The sequence below is a fragment of the Macaca nemestrina genome, chromosome 18 (assembly GCF_043159975.1).
Source record: "Macaca nemestrina isolate mMacNem1 chromosome 18, mMacNem.hap1, whole genome shotgun sequence".
NCBI lineage: Eukaryota > Metazoa > Chordata > Mammalia > Primates > Cercopithecidae > Macaca > Macaca nemestrina.
This window is the reverse complement of record NC_092142.1, coordinates 12661454-12684019: the sequence shown is the minus strand read 5'-3', so window position 1 is coordinate 12684019 and position 22566 is coordinate 12661454. Positions and strand designations below refer to the sequence as shown.

Below are 22566 nucleotides of genomic sequence, written 5' to 3'. Positions count from 1 at the left end.
GTAGAGGCTGTGAGTCCCAGAAGCCACCATGAGCAGGTGATTCCGTGGAATGCCACTTGGTGGGGACAGATGAGCAGTAGGCATGTATGTGCCTGCCTGCCAGGTGTCAGCACCACCAGCGAGGTGCCATCTCTGCTGCTGGTTGGGAAAAAACCCTCAGAGCAGGGACCATGCATCACCTTGAGCAGTGAGCCCTTGCAGGCTGTAGGCTTTTGTTGCATTGGGAGGCTAGAGTTTAGGTTGCCCCTGTCTGTGCATCTCTCCCATTTGAGCACCATGAGGGCTGGACTCAGTGGCTAACACAATGCTCTGTCCACACCAAAGGTTGTTCGTCCTAAACACAACTCAAACAGACCATGATTGCAGCGGAAGCCCGCCTCTTCTCTCCCATCTCTTGGTGGGCCAGGAGTTCAGAAGGTCAATGTCAGTGGGGAAGTGAAGGTCAACATGAGAGGATCTCAGGGTAGCAGCACTTTGCTGACTGATGGAGGTGTGTTTTGCCATTTTAACGACCAACACAGCTACGTTGGTGCCTACCAGCCAAGGCTGAGCCTGGCAAAAGGCATCTGGGCCTTGACCACTGTGCAGACAGGCAGGCCTCAAGACAGATTCTCCAAGCCATTCCAGGCTCCGGCAGATCCAACACCACTCATGACCCTACGTGGCCTCTACCTTCTACCACTGACAACTTCTCCCCTCTTCTTCGCCTAGGCGCTCAACAGGCAAATGTTTGACACCTATTAAGCTTCCCAACTCTGTGCCAGACATGGAATAAAGTGGGGGAAAAAAACGTACCCAGACCAGCCCTGCATGAAGGCATCCACACCCCCATTCAACATTCACAAATGTGAGAATTCACGTGCCTGGCACTGTCCTCATGATGTTAGTGACATCACCTCATTTAATGACAGGAACTGCATTCCTCATTTGATACTGGAGGACACAGTTCTTTCTGTGGCCTTAACAACCTGACTCGCCATCTATTCCACACCCTCCCTCGGCTAGGCATCTTCATGTAAAACCATTCATCCTCGTGACCACATGCAGTTGGCATCACCATGCCATGTGAGCGAGGGGAAAATGTAGACCCAGAGTGGTTAAGAGTACACAGAATTTCAATGCAACTCTTTCTATATCAAAGCCATTACAGTTGACAGAGCACTATTCTGAAATCCACCGCTAAAATAAAATATCCTGTTCACAAACTGTTTCAGAGGGAAACGGAGGTTCAGAGGAAGGGGCTCTGATTCAGGGAACTCTTCTCCCTTGTAAGGCCCATACTGAGCATCTACTCCGGATCCCTCCAAAGGGTGACTCTGCTTCCCTCATACCCTTCCCCTGCGCGAGGGGTGCAGGCAGCCCTGAAGCTGTGTTCCTGCGATCACCGAAGCCCTCTCTTACGGTAAACCTTTGAAGAGCAGCCACTCTACCCACCTCCCCCAAAGACAAAGATTCTGCCCAAACTAGGGGCTGGCCACCAGTGAGTTACATAGGACAGCTCGGCTGACAAGGCTGCTGTTTGCACTCGGGTCCCTAGTAACTTTTCTGAAGAATTTCCAAAGTGCTGGGGAAGCAATATTGAATATTATCCCCAAAGGCCACGCCGCTGCAGCAGGAGCACTGTCATCAGCAGGGGCCTAACTCAGTGCAATCATCATTAAACTGGGAAGTTGCCTTCAATTTCCGCTGGAGGGAATGTAGTTACAAAGGCAGCGAAACACGCATTCAAAGGCATTTACATGCTCAGCCCCGGCCAGGAAAGGACAAAGATTTCAAAGGCTCTGTAATACGCTAATTCTCCAGCCAAAGCTTCTATTTCAACAAACAGCAAAAGGAATTAAATGTCTGTTTTAAATCGGAACAGGTTACAGTTCGTCGGTACTCCACCTTGACGTACAGAAATGGACGAGGGCTTTGACCAAATTCTAAGTGGAAACACGGTCTTTCCCTGTTCAAAGCCCAGAGAATTATAATTAAAAATTGTAACTAGGAATGGCACCATTCAGAAGTTTTCAGAGTCTGGGTGGGCAAGGCCCAGGTATCCAGCTGCAAAACTTGAGGAGGTGGCAAAAAGCTCAGTAATCGTAATAAATAATATTTCCATGCAATGCTTTGAAATACCAAAATTAATGCCAAAAAAAAAATAAATCTGTGGAGAACAAAATAGTAAAATTTTAAACCAGGCAGGAGGATAGGCTCAGGACCACTGATTTTTCCTCTGGCCTATGGCTCCACACTCTTGCTCCTTCTGAAGATGGTCAAGTGTGCCCAGAAAAGTGAAGGGACCTGCCAGTGTCACAGACACTGGTAGCTCAAACGTCTAGGCCTTGAGGCCCTCAGCGCTGTGCTCTTGGGTCCCTGTCACCTTGGACAGGGACGACTGCCCTAGCCTTGCCCTGCTCCAGTCCTGACAGCACTCTGCGGCCGGGAGGATCTTCGCAACACCCGAGTCTAACCTTGTCACATCTCTGCTAAGACTTGTCAGGTGGCCTCTCCTTTCTCACACTCATCAGCTATGAAACCATGTATGGACGGCTCATATGAGGGGCTCAAAAGACCTATATATACACAGACTGCATGCACAGACTTGAAATTCTAGTTCCCACAGATTCCAAATCATCAGAAAGCTGAAATAACCAGATTTTTATAGTGTCACACTATGATAATTGATGTTCCTAATTATGGCCTTGAGGCACGGCACGCTCTTTAACTGCCTTCTAAATTATCGAAGATCAAATTATGTTCAGTTGCATTTTAGCATTAAGTGTATTTTAATTATATTCTCATTCTTGGAAAATTAGTAACACGCACAGCTGAAATAGATGATCAAGGCAGCTTTGTGAATAAAACGTTCTGGATAAAGCCCAGCTTTCCAGAATGTTCTCACAAAATCATATTCTGCCATCATGCTAGGTAAATGAGAGTTTATAGTTCATATCCTCTCTTTTTTAAAAAAAAAAAAATTGTCACTTACATAAACAAGTGAATTATGGAGTAATATTCTTAAGGGAGGAAATAAAATAGGAGGAGAAACAAGAAAATAAGTGAAGCTGACCAGGTGCAGTGGCTCACGCCTGTAATCCCAGCACTTTGGGAGGCCAAGGCAGGTGGATCACTTGAGGTCAGGAGTTCAACGCCAGCCTGGCCAACTGGTGAAACCCCGTCTCTGCTAAAAGCTAGCCGGGCATGGTGGTGTGCGCCTGTAGTCCCAGCTACTCAGGAGACTAAGGCAGGAGAATCACTTGAACCTGGGAGGCAGAAGTTAAAGTGAGCCGAGATCTCTCCAGTGCACTCCAGCCTGGGAGACAGAGTGAGACTCTGTCTCAAACAACAACAAAAAAGCCAACAGTAAGATTAAAACCAAAACCACATGCCATAAGGTCTCCACTTTCGCTAAAGATGAGCTCACAGTTCCGCCAAGCTTGTTAGAAGTCAAGACCAAAAAAAAAAAAAAGAAAAAACAGTGACAGAATTCACAGCATCCAAAAGATCTGCTACTTGGTTAAGGGAATCATTCCTGCTACTTACGCCTGGGAAAAATTTGTCTCATGTACAAATCATTCCTATTACAGATGATATGCATAGGCAACAACTGCCTTACCAATGTGATAATAGAAAACACCATGACGATTTTCAACAGGCTGTATCCCCTAACGTCCCAGGGCCAGACATTCAAACCTCAAATGCCACTGAAAACGGGCAAGACAGGCTGAGCCAGGGGAACAGGAGGGAGAGTACAACTAAGAACTATGATAAACCGAAGGTGCACGTCATTCTCAAGGACTCAGCTGTGACTCCGCCCAGCCAACCGCTGCTATGTGGAAATAATCGGCCCAATGCTTCCAGAAAATCTAATTTTTTAAATTACAAAACATTTCAAGCATGGAAGAGAATAACTCACACATATCTACGTATAGGAAATGAGGAACCAACAAGACATATTACCTGTGTACCATCTTAAGGTACAGAACTTCTGGAACTTTTGAGAACCTCTCTCCAACGTTGGCCCTCTCCCATGATCACAACCCTAATTTTTATGGTTACCATGCCCTTGCCTTTCCGTATAGCTTCCCGTAAGTGTGAATTCTTAACCTACCTCCTGTTCCATTCTACATTTTTCTCACCTTCTTATGAATGTGTCTGGCTGTAACTCACTTTCTTCGAGCCACATAATTTTCATGAGATCCATCCGAACCGATGTGCACAGCTGAGGTTCATCCATTTTCGTAGCTGTGTTGATTTCTATGCTGTAACACACTTTGTGAAAATCTACTCTCCTATCGATGGATATCTAAGTTGTGTGGAATGCTTTGTCGTTGCGAGCGATGCTGTGAACACGGCTGTGTGTGTTTCTCCCGGTGCTCCTGGGCAAGTGTTTCACTAGGGTGGGGCTAAAATTCATCTGTATTTTAATACTAGTCAAAATAATTAAAATTTTTTAAAAAAAACAAAAGCAACTATGTGGACCAACTCCATACCTCTATCGGCTGCCAGCCTATAGCCTGCAACAGGCGGACAGCTTCATGGTAAATTGCAAAAGAAGATTCTCTGAGCAGTAAAATGGTTCAGGCTGCATTTGTTTCTGCCTTTTATCTAGCTTGTTTCAAGAACAAAAGAGTCCCACGTTGACAGATCACATGACCTTTTGGCAGGTGTTTATAAACATCGTTTCTTGAAAATTATCTTTAAAACAAAACTGAATGGTGACGAGCTTGGGCTTGTCCTCACTAACACAAGCCCAGAGGTTTCTAAAGAGCTAAGATGGATCCTCTTAAACTAGAAGTGCTTTTAGAAAATATGTACTGGTGAGATTTCTTTTAAAATGCATTCTCCCTAACAATGTGGCCCCAAGGCACTCCACGGCTTTTTATAAAAGGTGTTATGTAGCCTGAAGTTTCCAGAGTGACAGAACAGGAGAAACTACTGTCTGAATGTTTGTGTTCCCTCAAAAGCACATTGAGATTCTAACCCCCAAGGTAATGTATTAGAAGAGCAGGACCTTTGGGAGGCGCTTAGGTCATGAGGGCAGAGCCCTCACAAATGGGATTTGTGCCCTTATAAAAAAGGCCCCAGAGAGACCCCTTGTCTGTCCGCAATGTGAGGACGTGGCAAGAACGTACCCTCTATGAACCCCAAAGTGGGCCCTCACCAGATCCCACAGCTGCCTGGACCTTGGCCTTCAGAACTGCGAGAAATACATTTCTGTTGTTTCTAAGCTTCTCGGTTTATGGTATTTTGTTAAAATAGCCTGAACACACTAAGACAGTAGATAACACAATCGATAACAATAAACAGAAAATTACCGCATCAGTGCAAACAACATAAAAGTGTGCCTGCTGTAACTGTAGAAAGTGATTTTTATTTTTTGGAAATAGTTTCACAAAGTTTGACGGAACGTGGCCGCGGCCATTTGCTTACATTCAGCTGTTTCCATACCACTTCGATGGCGTTGAAGAGTTATGATGTATGCCCCACCCACAAATCCCAACATGTCCACTCTCTGGCCCTTTACAAAAGAGGTTTTCCCATCTCTGTGTTACATCACTGGGTCACACACACATTCTAGATTCCAATACAGAAAGGACCATAGGCACTGGTTCATTTCCTGCATTGTGAATTGAGACAGAACCAGATTCTAAGTAAATTATCTTTCTTTTGTATATAACTGAAATTTAGCTTCAGGATCAATATTCTTTAAACATGGTACAAGGGAGGATGACCAGCAGCCGCAATGTTAGGTAAAGAGGAAAGTGATAGTGTGACTATCGAGTGTTATTCGGGATGATGCCTGTAAAAGAGCTTCGACTCTGAGAAGGACTAAAATCTTTCTTTCTCTGTCCATAGGGCAAGGTAAATCATGACTAGAGTCCTCTCAGATAAACACTAGAATGTTCATGCCGCAGTCTCTTAGTGCCTGTCTTATGCAGAGTCCATCCTCCGAGTCAGGATTCAAAGGGAAGCAAGGTAAGCTTGATCTCTACCTTCCTGGAAGTTACATTCTAGAGGGGAGATGGACCATAAAGAGCCAACACGATGTAAACTAGAAGACTGGGGATGTCAACTAGAAGACTGGGGATCCTGATATTTCAATCAAGAAAATAAAACTGGGCAATACGATGGATTAGCCAGATGGAAGGCACAGTCGGGTCAGACTGGACTGCCAGGGAAGGTCTCACTGACGCGGTGACACTGAATGGAGACCAGGAGGACAAGAAGCCAACCATCTGGAGATTTGGGGGAGAGGGAATACGGGAAACACATGGGCCTGGAGGGCGAAGTGACCCTGGCCCTTCCTAGAGGCAGGCTGACGGGGCTGGAGAGTAGAATGAAGAGTGTGCTGACAGGTGAGGCAGGAGATGTGGGTGCACACCAGAGTGTCTGCGGATTTGGAATCAGCTTCCAGAGTCCAGGAAGGAGTCGACACGTAGTACTCCCGGCAAGAGAAAATGGCAGGTTAGACTCGCGGTAGTAACGCAGATAGAAAGCAATGGCTGGCTTTATGAGATATTTTAGAAGGAACTATATAACTCATTGAGTGACTAGATGTAGACAGTGAGGGAAAGAGAGAAATCAAGGATGACTCAGGCTGTTTAACTTGATTAGCTAGCTGAATGGAACGTGGTGCCATTTAGGAAGATGGAGAAAACCGCAGACGAGCAAGTCAGGAGGAAAAACCGAGTTCTGCACTGGCCTCATTCGGCGTGAGACGCCTTTAAACCAGTGGTCCTCAAAGGAGGGTATTTTTGCTTCCAAGGGCAGAGTAGGGAATGTCGAGAGACATTTTTGGTTATCACAACTGGGATAGGGAGATGTCACCAGTAGGTAAGGCTAGTGGGGAGATGTCACTAAACACCCTGCAACGCACGGGACAGCCTCCCACAGCAAAGAGCTACGCAGTCCATGTCATCAAGACCGAGTTTGGGAAACCCTGCTTCAGACAATCCATGGAGATGTCATGAAGGCCGCTGGAGCAACGTGTGTCTGGAACTCAAAGAGAAGTCAGCATTACAAGCATACATCTGTTTTTTCTCAACAGCTTGTTTTTCTTGTGTTGCTATTCTCTCTCTCATTCTTTTTTTAGCTGCTCTGCTGGGGAAAAGCAGTTACATAGGAATTAAAAAGGGATTGAGGTTAACAGATCTAGTAAAAACTGTCAAAACTATTAAGTCGTTCATAAACACTAAGGTAAAACACAATGCCAAACAGTGGAAGACGAAAAGAGAGTAAAATACACAGAGTAAAATATACAGCTTCGAGAAACCACCAAGCTGATCACTGATGATCGATGCTATCAGAGCACTGTCTCCAAGGCATCATGGGTACATGAAAGAAAACGTGATCAACTCTGCCTTGGTTGGAAAAAGTGGTGGAAGATGGGAGGCAAGAAAGGGTTCTTTTCATTCATGTTAGAGAAATGCAAATTAAAACTACATGGAGATTACATTACTCAGCTACCAGATTAGCAAAACCTCCTAAGCAATTGTATTTATTCCAGCCAGTTGCAGTGGCTCACACGTGTAACCTCAGCACTTTGGGAGGCCAAGGCAGGCAGATCACCTGAGGTCAGGAGTTCAAGACCAGCCTGGCCAACATGGTAAAGCCCTGCCTCTACTTAAAATACAAAACATTAGCCAGGCATGGTAGCATGCACCTGTGGTCCCAGCTACTCAGGAGGCTGAGACACGAGAATCGCTTAAACCAGGGAGGTGGAGGTTTCAGTGAGCCAAGATGGCGCCACTGCACCCCAGCCTGGGTGACAGAGCAAGACTCCATCTCAAAAAAAAAAAAAAAAAAAAAGAAATTTTACTTATGCCATTAAGATATTTCTAGTGTAAGAAAAGGGATACAAATATTAAATCAAGGTAGGTAAGTAAAAGAAAAAAAAATCCATAATTCAAAATTTGAATTAGAAATATCTATATGGATCATAATATATAGTCTACTAAAAAAGAAGGGATGGGGTAGGGGAAAGGGAGGGAAGACGCAGGTGGGGAAGAAGAAAGGGAAAGATTTTCTAGCTCTGAACACTGAAAAGGCCTAGAAACGATAACCAACCCAGCAGCAACAAGCCCCACCAACTAGATGATGCTGTACAAACACCTTTTCCCGCCGGGCGCGGGGGCTCACCCTGTCATCCCAGCACTGTGGGAGGCCAAGATGGGAGGATCACGAGGTCAGGAGATCGAGACCATCCTGGCTAACCTGGTGAAACCCCGTCTCTACTAAAAAATACGAAAAATTAGCCGGGCAAGGTGGTGGGCGCCTGTAGTCCCAGCTACTCGGGAGGTTCAGGTGGGAGAATGGCGTGAACCCGGGAGGCGGAGCTTGCAGTGAGCCAAGATCGTGTCACTGCACTCCTGCCTGGACAACAGAGTGAGACTCCGTCTCAAAGAAAAAAAAAAAAAAATTAAATCCCTTTTCCCAGTCAAGAAGCCAGGAACCCCTGGAGGAACAGGTGTTTCCAAGTCTGGGGCATGAAGTACAAGAAGGGCCTAGAACACCTCGGCTTCCTTGCTTTGATGTCCAGTGTGATGGCAAAAACTACTCCTGAGGATTCAGGAATCAAACTAAACACCGTCCATGGGCAGAAGATAGGACAATTTGAATATCACAAAAAAAATTACTATGATGAACTGGAAAACATCAAATAGGTTTAAATACGTAAATTTGTAATGCTTTTTTTTTTTTTTTTTTTTTGAGACAGATTCTCGCTCTGTCACCCAGACTGAAGTGTAGTAGCATGATCTTGGCTCACTGCAAGCTCCACCTCCCAGGTTCCAGCGATTCTTCTGCCTCAGCCTTCATGCCTGTAGCTGGGACTACAGGCAGGTGCCACCATACCTAGCTAACTTTTGTATTTTTAGTAGAGACTGGGTCTCGCCATATTGGCCAGGTTAGTCTTGAACTTCTGACCTCAAGTGGTTCACCCACCTCGACCTCTCAAAGTGCTGGGATTACAGGCGTGAGCCACCATGCCTGGCCCTATTTTTTTTTTTTTTTTTTTTTAAAGACTCATTGGTCCTCTCTGGAGGAGAGAAAGGAACCAACTCATTATTATGTAAATAGATAAATAAAATAATCAAAGCCTTGGTTCCCCTGGCTTCCTCATTGCATTATGATGAGGTTAATGTAGCTAACAACAGGAAATATCGCCAGGCACATGGGAATCATGCCACATGTGAAAGCAACTGTGACTGTTGTCACTATACCCACATCGTCACCCCTGGGCCCTTGGGGACATCCACACCCAACCATCCTTGGCCGGTGAGAGGCAGCAAGGGTCCTCCCAGACATGGGAGGCAGCAGAGGATGCCTGGTCTATTCTAGAGAGAAAAGTAAGAGAATATTTTCCATCTCTTCTAATTGTCAGGAAAATCTAGAAACACACAACATGCATATATATTGCCCTTACCAAGGGCCAGAAATTCTTCTAAATGTTAGATGCATGTTAACTTATTCTTCACAGTAACACTAGGAGGTAGGAACTATTACCATTCTCATTTTACAGATGAGAAAACTGAGGCTCAGAGAGGTTAATAACTTTCTCATGATCATAGACTTGTTCATTGCAAGGAAAGGTATAATCTGCACAGGCTTGTTCAGGATTCTGCAAAGTATGAAACCTTGAAGAAGGTAATAAACATGCAGAAAACCACCCAGGGGACGAGGAGTCTAAGGAACTTATCTGTGTTATCATTATTGTCACTGTCATCATCATGTTACCAGTTATTCACTGAGCGTTCACTTTGAATTCATCATTCCACATCAATTATGCCATGACAGAAGTACTATTATTTCTTTTCTTTCTGAAACAGAGTCTCGCTCTGTAGCCCAGGCTGGAGTGCAGTGGCACAATCATGGTTCACTGCAACCTCCAATTCCTGGGTTCAAGCAATTCTCCTGCCTCAGCCTCCCAAGTAGCCAGAATCACACACGTGCACCATCACACCAAGCTATTTTTTTGTATTTTTAGTAGAGACAGGCTTTTGCCATGTTGGCCAGGCTGGTCTTGAACTCCTGGTCTCAAGTGATCTGCCCACCTGGGCCTCCTAAAGCGCTGGGACTACAGACATGAGCCACTGCACCTGGCCCATAAGTGCTCTTATTATTCTACTTTCTGGAGGTGAAAAGTAAGGTTCAGCAAAGTTGGGAAGATTTCCACAGTTGTTCAGTGAAACACAGGTGGAGCCAGACTTGGAAGCCAGTCAACGATATTCCACAGCTCACATTTTCCCCCAGCTTTACTGAGGTACGATTGACAAATAAAAATTGAATACATTCGAGATATACAAAGAGATGAGGTATGTGTACACTGTGTAATGACTAATGCAATCAAATGAACACATCCATCAACACCCACAGTTATCATTTTTTAACTCTGTGATCTTTATCACACAACAGGGGGTGCTGAGGACACCTCAGATTTCTCTTAGCAAGTTTCAAGTAGGAGAGGCCAGGATAAGGGAAGGAAGCCAGGGATGCAGAGGAGGAGAGCAGTGAATACACACATCAAGGAAAAGAGCTTTGGCTTGGGGGAGGTCATTATTTCTGTGTAGAACAAAACAAAACCAATAAACAACAAAAAAAAATCATAAAGACCATTTTTCCAGCCCAGATTTTGACACTGAGAAGTGGTACATCCTACTGGCATTGGTTGAAAATCACTCCCAGGCTTTGGCCATGGCTGCAGGCGAGATTCAATGCCCAGAGCCTCCAGGGCCTCAGCTCACCACACACTGCCCCGTGTGTGGCGGTGAAACCCAGGCCCCAACGGATGCTGTGGCCTCCACCCCAGTGCCGCTGCTGGTGCCGTCTGCCTTTGTCTCCAGCCTCCGACCCCTAACCCTGTCTTCCCTCCATAGCAGGGGAAAAAAAGTGGTATGTCCTAGAGGAGTGATTCTCAACCAGCAGGGATTTTGAGCCCAGAGACATGTGGCCACATCTGGAGACATTTGTAATTATCACAGTTGGGGGGAAGGGGGTGCCACCAGCATCCAGTGGGCAGCAGCCAGGCGTGCCATGAAACATCCTACTACACACAGGACGGCCCCCATGACAAAGGATTCTGTGGCCCAAAATGTCAATAGTGTTGGGGTTCAGAACCCTGGCATAGAGCAAGTCACCTGACCTAGCTGGGCCTCACTTTTGTCCTTTGTTAAGTGGTGATAGCCATGTTTACCCTTCATTACCCATGTTTACCCTTCATTAAAGTATTTATGAGCAGTAAATATATCTACTGTCTGGCCCATGACAGGCACTCAAAACAGCAGCTGACACTAATGGCATAATCACCCCTGTCAGCATCACCACCATCATTAAGTAGGAGAAGTACCTGCATTAGGGATTGGCACAATGTGACCTGCTGGCCCCCTGCCTGTTTTGGTAAATAAAGTTTTATTGGCACTCAACCATGTTTACAGATTGTCTTGGGCTGTTTCACCGCTTCGATGGCAGGGGATCACATGGCCCACAACACCGAAAGATTTTACTATTTATCCCTTTATAGAAAAAAAGCCTGCTGGCCTAGGAATGATCAAGAAATGTGAAGTGCTATATGAAAAACAAATTGTTATAATTCTGATATGTCAAAAAAAAATTGTAGGAAATTTCTTTCTTCCCCCTACATATGTAAGGGCCATGGGCACAAAGTTACAGGTGCAGAGCATTCTAATTGCTGAAAGCCAATTTTATCCACTCGATTTTATCACTTTTCATCAAAATTGACCACCACTTTGCTTTAAAATACACGCCATCATAGCAGTTCAAACCTCTAACACCGGGAAGGCAGTCATTATGATACTTACAGAGAAACTGAGATCTGATATCTCGCTCTCCTCCCAAGCCAGAGCACAGGAAGGGGACAATTTTCCATTAATTTTAAAAGCTTTTTACCACCAAAGGAAGAAAATTTTTTCAGGAAGACAAAAAGATAATATTTTAGCATTTAAATCTAGTTTTCTTCACAAAGTGAAAATGATTTCTACATATTACATAGTAGGAATTGGGTTGTTACCATAGAACATATTTCATTTTGAGGAGAAGAACTGAGTTTAAAAGATTCGTTTTTGGAAACGTTAATCTCGGGCACCTGGAGATGAAAGCGCTGGTGCACAGAAGTTGGTCTTTGTCGAAAGACAGTTTTCAAGTTTTTATAAGACTCATCTCCCTTCTCTACCTTAAAAATGGATTAAAAAAAAAAAAAAAAACTACTTAAAGGGAGTGGGGGGAAAAGAAAGAACCCAATTTCAATATCCTTTGCTAAAGAAATAGTCTTTGCTCAAAACAGGGCAGAGAGTTGCCTGTGTGACCCAGAGAAATAAGTGAATTGAAACTTTTCTAAAGTACTTGTCACTGTAAAAGAGTTGCTGAGAGTTTGCCCTGGCAAAGCTGAGTTTTCGGTACTGAAAATGGAACCTGTGAGTCACTCCGAGGAAGCCCGAGGAAACAGGGTATATTCAGCTCTCTGCTCCACCGGTTCCAGAGGTAAAATGTACCTTCGTCAACGGAAGCTGCAGAAAAAGCAGGATACTGATGGGAAAAAATTAGCCACGAAGGAAGTTGTGAGAGTTGTTTTCTCAAAAACAAAACTAAGAAAGCGGTGGGCGACTTGGCAAGCAAAAGTTCTTGGGCTGGTAGGAAGAGAAGGAATGTTCAGGGATTCTGGCAACTTCTCCTGGAAGGCTGGCTTCACTGTCCCATGGTGGGGTGTGTGCATATCCTTAAAGGGAACCAGTGACCCCACTGCCTGTCATCCTAGGAAAGTCAACCCTGGGACAAGTAGAAGTGGAGAAGCAAGGACATGGGAAGTGACATCGTTTGGCTGTGTCCCCACCGAAATCTCATCTTGACCTATAGCTCCCATAATTCTCATGTGTTGTGGGAGGAACCCATGGGGATAATTGACTCATTGGGGCAGTTTACCCCATAATGTTCTCATGGTAGAGAATAAGTTTCACAAAATCTGATGGTTTTATAGGGGGAAACCCCTTTCACTTGGTTCTCATTCTGTCTTTGCCTGATGCCATGTAAGACGTGCCTTTCACCTTCGGCCATGATTGTGAGGCCTCCCCAGTCATGTGAAACTGTGAATCCATTAAGCCTTTTTTTTTTTAAATAAATTACCCAGTCTTGGATATGTCTTTATCAGCAGCATGAAAACAGGCTAATACAGGAAGGGGTAGTCATCTCTTCCCTGGGGCTCCAGCTGCGTTACGCCTGGACACAAAGGCCCAGAGAGGTCCAGGGCAGTTCTAGCCCTCAGCCAAGTGACAGTCAGCCAGTAGGGAGGCAGGGAGCCAGGCTGGGGACATAGACAGGTCTGGGCTGTGACTGAAATGACCTGAACCTACCCAGAGACGAACTGTGTTCCCCACTGAGCATAGACAAAGGGCAGGGAGGCGGCAGCCGTGAGATGGCGGCAGCCGTGAGATGGCGGCAGCCGTGAGATGGCGGCAGCCGTGAGATGGCGGCAGCCGTGAGATGGCGGCAGCCGTGAGATGGCGGCAGCCGTGAGATGGCGGCAGCCGTGAGATGGCGGCAGCCGTGAGATGGCGGCAGCATGAGCCCACAGCAGCCCAGAACGCTGCAGACAGACAGCGGAAGGAGGCAGGTGACTGTGGAATTCCCAGGCCTGGGAGTAGACGGGGTGAGTCTTTAGAAACCAAGAAGACTCATTCTCCCTGAGTAAGCATGCCAGGCCATTCTCAATCCATCGGAGGAGGGAGGAATGGGAGATTTCCAGCGACCCTGTGCATGACAGCGTTGAGGGCTGTTCCACTGAGAGTGACAATGTCTGTCCCCAAAACAGGTAAATGAGACAAGAGGGTTCCCCACCACAGCAGGCACCCCACCTGAGAGATGAGGAGTGACGGGCGGCCATGTATACAATTCCCTGCTTGATCTATAAATGCTACACATTGGAAACGATGACTCCCAGACCACAGATGCAGACATCTGAGGCTCACAGAGGTCAGGTGACAGGGCCCAGGCATGCGCCTAGAGCCAGGATTTCGATTTCGATTCTCACATTCTGACCAAGAGTGGGGACAGATCGTCATCTCCTGGTGTTTGGATTCAAAGTTCTCCCCAGAGAGTGGCTGTGAGCTTCAGGTCTGGAACCTGAGCACCTACGTGACCCTGACCATCAGTAAGCTCACCACACTTCAGTTTCCTCCTCTGTAGAGTGGGGAAGAGAGTAATACCACCACAAAGAGTGGTTATAAGGATCACATGAGATCAATAAAGTGCTTAGGAATATGTCTGGCACTGTGTAAGCACTGAATGAATGCAAGCTTGCCAGCCTGATAAGGATTTTAACAATCACGGAGAAAGATATCTGCAGCTGTCCAAAAGAACAGAATGGCTCAAAATTAATTGATAAAAAGGATTCTTTGTACTTTATTTTTTTAATCCATTCAAATATGCCCCCAAAGTGCATTAAATAAAAACGTTCAATATGTTCTTTCTACCAAGCTATTGGATCAAATCACCCTATTAGCTGAGCTAAATAATTCATTTAGTTAATTCGTGCTGTAATGAATCAGGAGAAGCTACAAAACCTCAAAGTCGTTCCAAGTCCAATTTCAAGTCTCTTTCAGGCTTTAGAAAAGTCTTCAACCAGAAGACAGTCATAAAATGTGTCAGGAAACAGAAACGATGAGCTTAACCTCTACCTCGGGCCGACTAATCTTCAGAAACGAACACACTGTCTGAACAGCAGGAAAGCAGTCACCGCTGTTATCAGAACTGGGTCCAAATGTCAGCTCTGCCACTTGCTGACTATGCGACTTGGGATATTCTACTCAACCCTTCTGAGCCTCAGTATCCACCACCGCCTACCTTGCAGGGCTGTCGTGAATATTAAATGACATGATGCATATAATGGGGCCAGGCATGGTGGCTCACACCTGTAACCCCAGCACTTTGGGAGGCCAAGGTGGGAGGATCATTTGAGGCCAGGAGTTCAAGATCGGCCTGGTCAACATAGCAAGACCCCATTTCTTTGAAAATATATGTATAATAATAAAAAGATGTATATGATGCCCCCGTCCAGTGTTTGACACATAGTATGTGCTTATTAAATGGTGTCAATTATATTAATTTGGATTTAAATAATTTGTCTATTCATTATTCATTCATTAATAAGAGTGAACTACACTAGTGAAAATTTCTATTTATTCTACATAAGAAAGTTGCTTAGCTGGACGTTAGCAACAATTCTTACATAAGTGTTTAAACAAGGTTAGTAAAACCTCTGATCCTTATAAGCTTAACTAACACTAGAGCCACTGTGCCTTGTATCAGCCTCGCAGTGGAAGAGAACAAGGAGGGGACAGAAGATTTTAGATCCTTCAAATAAAACACACAAGAATATCACACTATTAGAAGCAAAGTCCTAAGTCTCCCTATTACATATGGGGAGATGTTTCTAAAATGACAGGGCACCTGGAGGCAACGCTTTTTACAAGATGTCTTCCAAGCCAAACTGCTACAAGTCATTCACGCTGAAAGTCCTCTGGCAGTGCCCCTGACAATCAACTAGTAGAGCACCTTTAAGAAACAAAAGCCTCTCTGCACCACCGACCTGACAAAACGCTACCTTCCGGAACGGGTCTGAAATGACTGGCTGGGACTTAGGAGGAAATTCCTATCCAAAGGCCAAGAGCGGCCATGGGAGGAAGGTGCAGCTCTCCACATGCACCTATGATAGGGAGAATCAAGACAGAGGAAAGGGAGAACTTTCCAATCCTACCACTTTCAGAAAAAGAAACATTAATTGTAGCATCTGAAACCTAAAAGACTCTCTAGTAGGAATGACAAACAGTGCTAAAAAAGGAACTACGGAGGCGTCTTGCCTCTGTCTCACTCTACGGTCTATCAGTCAGTTGCCACCTGACACGCCCAGGTGGCCAAACCTTCGCACCTGCTGTTCCTGCCATCTGGACTGCCCTTCCCCACCCTGTCTCGCTGGCAAAGTCCTATTCTACCTGCAAAGCCCAGCTTCAAAACGAACATTTCTGCGCTATCTTCTCCAATACACACCAAACCACAACCCCTCGACCAGCAGATCTGACAGCACCAATTTCCATCTTCTTTTGATTCACTGATTCACTGCTTGCTGCTAAAAATTACTGTTTTATGGCACTAACTCGGCTAGTAGGCTGTGAGCCCCCCAAGGCGAGGGAGAGGGCTGATTCTTCAATCTATCCACTGATCTGGCCCTCACTCACTTCATCCATTCATTCACGCACTGAGCACTGAAGTGAACCTTGGTTTTCTGCCACCACGGCATCCGCTTCCCCTAACAACAGTCCCAGCTTTCATCTGGGATCCATCCCTCTCCCCAACCTCCCTTCTCCATGTCTCAATGGAGCTCTTCCCTGTCTTAGCACCAGCCAGATCCTGTGATCGGCTGAAAAGAGAGAATGGAACCTAAGTTGACTCTACAGAGTAAATGTAAGCTTTTTGACAGGAATGGAGACAGACTCTTGCTTTTTCCTATAAATGTGAACCTGGAAGAAAAACTGTGTGCCCAGGGGTGATCACAGTCATGTGTGACCCTGAGGAGGAAAACCCATTGATAGGGTTTGCCTGTGTCCCCACCCAAATCTCACCTTGAACTGTAGCTCCCACAATTCCCACGTGTCGTGGGAGGGACCCAGTGGGAGGTAACGGAATGATGGGGGCAGGTCTTTCCCGTGCTGTCCTCAAGACAGTGAATAAGTCTCATGAGATCTGATGGTTTTATAAGGGGGAGTTCCCCTGCACAAGCTCTCTCTCTTTGCCTGCCACCATCCATGTTAGACACAACTTGCTCTTCCTTGCCTTCTGCCATGATTGTGAGGTCTCCCCAGCCATGTGGAATTGTGAATCCATTAAGCCTCTTTTTCTTCCCGGGCTTAGGTATGTCTTTATCAGCACCATGACAATGGACTAATACACCTACCAAAAATGATGTCAACCCAGAAAGGGAAGAGGAAAGCACACTAAAGAGAGAGAAACAGGAGCCTGGTAACACAGCTTAAGTATCAAGCATTTGCCACAGCTAAAGCCAGACTTTTCCTTGGGCCAAGGGATTCCCTTCCTCGAGATTACCACGACAGGCTCGACTCAGTGGTAATAACAAGCTGAATAGATACCGGTCAATTCTTGCTCTTACAAAGTCTGTAGTGGATCCGGCAACACAACAGAGCAACTCTCCTCCAAGCAGTGACTCAGGAATCCAGGCTACTGTCATTTTCTAGCTATGCATCATGGAACACACGGCTTCCAGAATCACCATGGCAGGGGAGCAAGAACCAAGAAAACTCATCCCCACTCTCCTATGCCTCAGTCTAGGATAACACTCATCACCTCTACTTTCAACCCATTGGCCAAAACTAGTCACACAGTCCCAAGCTACCCATAAAGGAGACTAGGAAATGCATCTGTCCTGTGTGTATACAAAAAGAAAAATGAGACAGACCTTGATAAATAACACAGTCTTTGTCAAGGACAGCCTGAGCCAAGCTTTTTTATTCTGCAACCAAAAAAACTATTTATTCAACGATACAAGCATCAACCAGGTACCAGAGGTCATGAAGGATGAACACAGTTAAGTGGGGCACATTCACGACACCGTACTAGCAGGATTAGGAGAGGTGACACAAAGGATGTGCAGGACACCCGGGGCAAACTGAACCCAGTCTTCAGGAGTGCAGTGGGGTGATTCGAGAAGGCTTCCAGGGTGAGATTTGAAAGCTCAGAAGTCAGCCAGGGAAAACGGACAGGAGAGGGTTCATGAAAAAAGAACAGGGTTCCAAGTGGGACCTTATATCTGCCTGTGTAAAGGTCTGCAGTGAGAACACGTGCATTTGAGAAAGGAAAACATGCTCAGAGCAGGAAGGTAAGAGCATAGCAAAAAGGCTTACTTTAACATGTGTACATGTTACTTTTACAGGAACCTAAGGGCGAAAGTGAGCCAATGGCAAGTTTTAAGCAGAAAAAGAAATGGACCAAGCAGACTGGGTCCGGAGTAGTTTGTCATTGTCCATTTACATGCATTAAATGCCACAAGTCCCTCCCTCCTCCCTGTCTCAGCGTTTTTCACTCTCCCCGCACCCCTAGTTTCTCCAGCTCCACACTGCCAGTGATGAGCCCTTGATGTTGCCAGCAGGCTGAGCTCATGCAGCATTCAGGACAGCCCTGTCCCTTCACCGGGTGTATTCTGAACTCTGAGCCCAACCTTGACAGGACTACATCTCTTTTACTCGCTTCCATCAAGGCCATAGGACTCCTTCTGGCTTCCTGAAGCCACTTCCCGCCTCAAAGAGGAAGGCAAATATAAAACAGGCCCAAAATAGTGTGGGTCTGAAAAGCTGAAAACCAGCCACTATAATTACAAGTATTTTTATCTATCGTCCAAAAAAGGAGTATTGGATCATTTTCCAAGTGTTTCTCTAAGGAAGTTCATCTGTTCATTCGCAAGTACTCCAGACTTCCAGATCAGAGGCACAACCGGAAATGAGGCTTCAGCAGAAATGGAAGCGAAACGGAACACACGGGGTGGAGACACAGCAAAGATCAGGGCCCGGCGCTGCCACCGGAGAGGGTGGTGACCTCGCCATGAAATGGGAAACAAGGTGTCCAAGGTTCTATGAGAGAAATCAAAAGATCGGCAAAGATAGACACTACAAAGCTGGAGGCGCAAGCATGCTTGCACAGAGGCACGGCTGTGACCTGCACCTGAACACGCCCCAGGCAAACGCAAACAGGTAACTGAGAGGCCAAGGGAGAAGAGGGAAGAAGGGAGAGCCATTGAGAAGAAGACAGTGCCAATAGCGGACCCTTCTCCTCCCGATACACAGGCAGATAGCCCCAGCACACAGGAACAGATGGGGACATCCAGTGGGCACAAGGGGCATCAGAAGGGGCCTGCCATCCAAGGCAGCACGCACGGCTGTTTACCCAGTAAGTGCTCACATCAGAAACCGTGTCACCAGCTAGAATCTGTTTCCATTCTCCCTCCTCATCTCTTCCATCGTTCCCTAGTTCTTGACAAGCTAATAGCCAGCATGTTTGTCACTGAGTTCATTTTCCTGGCTCTGCTTAGAACTAAAAGTTAGAGCTAGCAGGCAAGGCAGGCCGGATTCCTGTTTCTAGTCAGGTACAGAGAAGGCCACAGAGGGCGATGGGAAGAGTACCAACTCTGGGGTCAGTCAGGGGGTCAAATCTTGCTTCTACCCATGCTAGCCCTGTGACCTCGGGCAGGTGACTTAGCCCTTCCAAGTCTTGGCTTCCTCATCTGTAGGTATGTAGAGAACAACGAATCAGACAGTCCATGTAATGCAATTAACACAGTGCCTAAAAATAGAGTAGCCCCTCAATTTGCCCTCACTGCTATTACCTTCATTATCTTTTTCTGTTTGTTTGTTTTGGAGACGTCTCGCTCTGTCACCTAGGCTGGAGTACAGTGGCGCCATCATAGTGATGCAGGACTGATGAGCTCCCAAAGAAGGGCTTAGCCTGCAAGGGTTCTTGGTTGTGCCCGGGAAAGTATTCAAGGGCAAGCTGGAGATAGAAGAAAACAGCTTTATTGAAGCAGTGGTGTCACAGCTCCAGTGGAGTGACAGCTCCGGGACTGCTCCTGCAGAGCAGGGTGACCCGTAGACAGAAGGCGGCAGCTCAGGGCAGTTGTGCAGTCACATTTGTACCTACTTTTAATTACGTGTAGATTAAGGGGTCGTTTATGCAGAAATTTCTAGAAAGGAAGTATTAACTTTTGGGTCACTGCCATGGAAAGGGGCGGTAACTCCTGGATGTTGCCATGACGATGATAAACTGACATGGTACCCACGGGCATGTCTGATGGAAAGCTGCTTCCACCCAGCCCTGTTTTAGCTAGCAGTCAGTTTGGTCCAGTGTCTGAGTCCCACCTCTGGAGTCAAGTCCCACCTCCTCCTTCAATAACTCACTGCAGCCTTGACCTTCTGGGCTCAAGCAGTCTTCCTGCCTCAACCTCCTGAGTGGTTGGGACCACAGGCACGCTGCTGTGCCCGGCTAGTTAAAAAAAACATTGTTTTGTAAGTACAGGGTCTCACTACATTGCCTAGGCTGTAACATCAATATCTATAGCTGCTTTTCATAAAATGTCATGAAAAACCCAACAGGCCACCGAGTACCACACACGTAATAGACCCTCATAAAGCACTGGTGGGAGAAATTCTCCAGGATCAACAACCCAGGTTCTTCAACTAATAGATGACAGGTAAGGAAGAAAGGGAGAGGTAGGGAGACACAGGTGACAGAACACACAGATTAAAAGAGACTCAAGAGATCCGTCACCAATCGTGAGGTAGGGCCCTTACTAGGATCCTGACTCAAACATCTGTTTAAACTGCAAATGTGAACACTCACCAGATATTTGATAATACCAAAGAATTACCGCCAACTTTTGGTGTGATAATGATCCTACAGAGTTTTTTCTGTTTTAAAAAGAGAGCCCTTATAGTTTACTACCAATATATTCCTAACTACTTAGGGGCGAAATCAACGTTGTGTTTCAGATTTCCTTCCAAACACTACGTGATGCTGGGGAAACAGGAGGGTAAGTGGATGAAACAAGACTGGCCAAGAGTTGATAACTATTGAAGTAGGGTGATGAGTATATGGAAGTTCTTTATGCTCTTTCGCCTATTCTTTACCAGTAAAACATATATGCTATTTTAAAAAAAACAGAGACACCTGTGTGAGATACAGCCCGCCTCCTCCTCCTGGAGAGACCTTCGTTAGGGAAGGAGTCCATTTGTAAAGGAGACCACACTGGAGGCTGGAAATCCATGCGCTGGTGAAGCCCGCAGCCTGGGTCACACCTACTCGTCCTCAAATCCCTCACTTTCCCAGGGCCTGTGCAGCTGTGCTGCTGACCTGACTGTGTGTGTTGTTAACTGAAGTCAAGGCAGACAGCCAAGCAAAGGGCACATCCAAGAGGCAGAAAAGCTCCAAGCTTAGCCATCCTGCGTAAATGAGATGCTCCAGTTCCTTGTTCAGGAAGCTGGGGATGAGAAAGAGTGAGCCAGGGGCCCCCTGAAAGACCTTCTTAAAGAAGCTCCTCTCCCTGACACTCCAACCTGAGAATCACTGGGACTAGCATGACCCTTCTTTAACAGGCTTTTTAAAGTGTGACTATGGTATTGCAGTAATGTGGGGCTTTTAAAAGAGCTCTTATCTTTTAAAGATAGATTCTGAAATAGGAATGCAATAATATGGAATCTGGAATTTTCTTCAAAATACCATGAGAGACTGAGGTTTGAGGGGTGGGACAAGATACAGATGAAGCAAGATTGGCCAGGAGTTACTAACAGCTACAGCCAGGTGATGGATACATAGAAGCTCATTACACTCATTTATATCTGTGTATATTTCAACTTTTACGTAATAAAAAGATTTTAAGAACTCCTTGGAAGTTTAGCCCTGTTAGTCATTCACACTTTAGTGGGAATTACACCTATCCTGCTAGAAACTATAACTTCTTACCCTTTTTCACTGATACACAGGAGGCACTTAAACACTCAGTTTTGCTTGGTAATCAAACTATATGAGGTAAGAGCCTGGTCTCAATCCACTCAGTTTCATGTGATTTAAAACAAAACAAAACAAAACCAAAAAAAACAGAACAGGCATGGTGGCTCACACCTGTAATCCCAGCACTTTGGGAGGCTGAGGTGGGCAGATCACTTGAGGTCAGGAGTTTGAGACCAGCCTGGCCAATTTGGTGAAACCCTGTCTCTACTAAAAATACAAAAATTAGCTGAGCATGGTAGCGCATGCCTGTAATCCCAGCTACTACGGAGCGGGAAGCAGGAGAATCGCTTGAACCAGGGAGGCAGAGGTTGCAGTGAGCCGAGATCGTATACCACTGTACTCCAGCCTGGGCAACAGAGTGAGACTCCATTAAAAAAAAAAAAAAAAAAAAAGTCACATCATATCTTTCATTTTGAGTATCAGTTTAATGTAGATCTCAGCTCAGAGTTTTTTATCCTGAGTCCTGATACAGAATCCAGTATTTTATTGAAAAGCCCATGCTGCTCTTATATAAAAATGACTCCTGGACACGTCAAAAGTGTTGGAACCCATTGGTGCCAATTTATGAGGCAAGCACTGGTGGTGTAACTGCTCCCAAGGTGCTGGCTGCTTCCGGAATGTTTACAGTTTATTAAAATGATGATCACATTCACAGTTATCTACAGCATGTGATTATGAGTTTATTTTTTACCAGCTTGATGTTTAAGCTTACTTTTCCATTAATAGCAACTCTGCCATTATAATGAGAACAAATGTTGCTAATACACCATTATTTTACCCATGAGAAAAATTCAGGGATTAACTATACTCAGACAGTAAATGATAAGTGTCTTATAATTTTAAAAATCAATCCATAGCTAGCCGAGCCCTGCCATATGGAAGGAAGTAAAGTTCTGTTTGCAGAGGATGGACCGGCAATATTGAAGCAGAAGATACACAAGTGGGGCAAACAGCTAGAAAACACTGCCAGCAAGCAAGACCTGGGAGAGCCTGAAGGCAGCATGA

General features: G+C 45.6%; 1 protein-coding gene, 1 long non-coding RNA gene and 1 other non-coding gene across 9 annotated transcripts in view; 2 read left to right on the top strand and 1 right to left on the bottom strand.

Annotated features, from left to right (window-relative positions):
• LOC105467916 (sorting nexin 29) overlaps window positions 1-22566 on the bottom strand; it is a 590024-nt gene that overhangs the window by 268578 nt on the left and 298880 nt on the right. The window lies entirely within an intron of this gene.
• On the top strand, window positions 5605-20844 carry LOC139359730 (uncharacterized). Of its 2 annotated transcripts, none has more exons than XR_011616098.1 (3): window positions 5605-5738; window positions 5845-5964; window positions 20716-20844. It is a non-coding gene; the product is annotated as an uncharacterized lncRNA (long non-coding RNA). The 2 variants fall into 2 exon arrangements; XR_011616097.1 differs by lacking the exon at window positions 20716-20844 and adding an exon at window positions 6873-7005.
• LOC112424295 (small nucleolar RNA ACA64) lies at window positions 10650-10776 on the top strand. The gene has a single exon (XR_003015025.2). It is a non-coding gene; the product is annotated as a small nucleolar RNA ACA64 (small nucleolar RNA).